At 44.0% G+C, this 2,578-nt stretch overlaps 2 non-coding genes across 2 annotated transcripts; both read left to right on the forward strand.

The window, feature by feature from the left end:
- The first annotated feature begins 543 nt into the window (after positions 1-543).
- Positions 544-616, forward strand: trnar-ccu (transfer RNA arginine (anticodon CCU)). The gene has a single exon. It is a non-coding gene; the product is annotated as a tRNA-Arg (tRNA).
- Positions 617-1,924: 1,308 nt separating this feature from the next.
- Positions 1,925-1,997, forward strand: trnar-ccu (transfer RNA arginine (anticodon CCU)). The gene has a single exon. It is a non-coding gene; the product is annotated as a tRNA-Arg (tRNA).
- The last annotated feature ends 581 nt before the right edge of the window (positions 1,998-2,578 follow it).

Raw genomic sequence — 2,578 nt, forward strand, 5'->3', positions numbered from 1 at the left:
CTAAGACACTGGCCTCCTAAGCCATGGATTGTGAGTTCTAGTCTTTTCTTAAGTGGCTGAGAGCAGAGTGGCGCAGCGGAAGCGTGCTGGGCCCATAACCCAGAGGTCGATGGATGAAACCATCTTCTGCTAAACAGTTAATTTTTAGATTTTAAGTGCAAACAAAAAAATTAAAAAAATGTGTCGTTTCATGGGCATGTCTCAGTTCCATTATACATTTTTTTGACCTCTTCCAACAGTTCGTATTGGTCATACTGTTTACACAGTACCCCAGTGGCCTAAGACACTGGCCTCCTAAGCCATGGATTGTGAGTTCTAGTCTTTTCTTAAGTGGCTGAGAGCAGAGTGGCGCAGTGGAAGCGTGCTGGGCCCATAACCCAGAGGTCGATGGATCGAAACCATCCTCTGCTAAACAGTTTGTTTTTAAAATGAAACGCAAACAGAAATGAGAAAGCTAAATTTCATTTGCGTCTCTCAGTGCTATCCAGTACACATTGTTTTCCTGCTTCTATCAGTTCGTACTGTTTGCAGAAGGTAAACAGTGCCCCAGTGGCCTAATGGATAAGGCACTGGCCTCCTAAGCCAGGGATTGTGGGTTCAAGTCCCATCTGGGGTGGGTGGAAGCAGAGTGGCGCAGCGGAAGCGTGCTGGGCCCATAACCCAGAGGTCGATGGATCGAAACCATCCTCTGCTAAACAGTTACTTTTTAGATTTTAATTGCAAGCAAAAAATTTAAAAAATGTGTCGTTTCATGGGCATGTCTCAGTTCCATTATACATTTTTTTGACCTCTTCCAACAGTTCGTATTGGTCATACTGTTTACACAGTACCCCAGTGGCCTAAGACACTGGCCTCCTAAGCCATGGATTGTGAGTTCTAGTCTTTTCTTAAGTGGCTGAGAGCAGAGTGGCTCAGCGGAAGCGTGCTGGGCCCATAACCCAGAGGTCGATGGATCGAAACCATCCTCTGCTAAACAGTTTATTTTTAGATTTTAAGTGCAAACAAAAAATTAAAAAAATGTGTCGTTTCATGGGCATGTCTCAGTTCCATTATACATTTTTTTGACCTCTTCCAACAGTTCATATTGGTCATACTGTTTACACAGTACCCCAGTGGCCTAAGACACTGGCCTCCTAAGCCATGGATTGTGAGTTCTAGTCTTTTCTTAAGTGGCTGAGAGCAGAGTGGCTCAGTGGAAGCGTGCTGGGCCCATAACCCAGAGGTCGATGGATCGAAACCATCCTCTGCTAAAAAGTTTATTTTTAGATTTTAAGTGCAACAAAAATGTAAAAAAAATGTGTTTTTCATGGGCATGTCTCAGTTCCATTATACATTTTTTTACTCTTCCAACAGTTCATATTGGTCATACTGCATACCCCAGTGGCCTAAGACACTGGCCTCCTAAGCCATGGATTGTGAGTTCTAGTCTTTTCTTAAGTGGCTGAGAGCAGAGTGGCGCAGTGGAAGCGTGCTGGGCCCATAACCCAGAGGTCGATGGATCGAAACCATCTTCTGCTAAACAGTTAATTTTTAGATTTTAAGTGCAAACAAAAAATGTAAAAAATGTGTTGTTTCATGGGCATGTCTCAGTTCCATTATACATTTTTTTTGACCTCTTCCAACAGTTCGTATTGGTCATACTGTTTACACAGTACCCCAGTGGCCTCAGACACTGGCCTCCTAAGCCATGGATTGTGAGTTCTAGTCTTTTCTTAAGTGGCAGAGTGGCGCAGTGGAAGCGTGCTGGGCCCATAACCCAGAGGTCGATGGATCGAAACCATCCTCTGCTAAACAGTTTGTTTTTAAAAATGAAACGCAAACAGAAATGAGAAAGCTAAATTTCATTTGCGTCTCTCAGTGCTATCCAGTACACATTGTTTTTCCTGCTTCTATCAGTTCGTACTGTTTGCAGAAGGTAAACAGTGCCCCAGTGGCCTAATGGATAAGGCACTGGCCTCCTAAGCCAGGGATTGTGGGTTCAAGTCCCATCTGGGGTGGGTGGAAGCAGAGTGGCGCAGCGGGCGTGCTGGGCCCATAACCCAGAGGTCGATGGATCGAAACCATCCTCTGCTAAACAGTTTCTTTTAGATTTTAATTGCAAGCAAAAAATTTAAAAAAACGTGTCGTTTCATGGGCATGTCTCAGTTCCATTATACATTTTTTACCTCTTCCAACAGTTCGTATTGGTCATACTGTTTACACAGTACCCCAGTGGCCTAAGACACTGGCCTCCTAAGCCATGGATTGTGAGTTCTAGTCTTTTCTTAAGTGGCTGAGAGCAGAGTGGCTCAGCGGAAGCGTGCTGGGCCCATAATCCAGAGGTCGATGGATCGAAACCATCCTCTGCTAAAAAGTTTATTTTTTAGATTTTAAGTGCAAACAAAAAATTTAAAAAAATGTGTAGTTTCATGGGCATGTCTCAGTTCCATTATACATTTTTTGACCTCTTCCAACAGTTCATATTGGTCATACTGTTTACACAGTACCCCAGTGGCCTAAGACACTGGCCTCCTAAGCCATGGATTGTGAGTTCTAGTCTTTTCTTAAGTGGCTGAGAGCAGAGTGGCGCAGCGGAAGC

The sequence above is a fragment of the Oncorhynchus keta genome, unplaced genomic scaffold (genome assembly GCF_023373465.1).
Source record: "Oncorhynchus keta strain PuntledgeMale-10-30-2019 unplaced genomic scaffold, Oket_V2 Un_contig_12021_pilon_pilon, whole genome shotgun sequence".
Taxonomy (NCBI): Eukaryota; Metazoa; Chordata; class Actinopteri; order Salmoniformes; family Salmonidae; genus Oncorhynchus; species Oncorhynchus keta.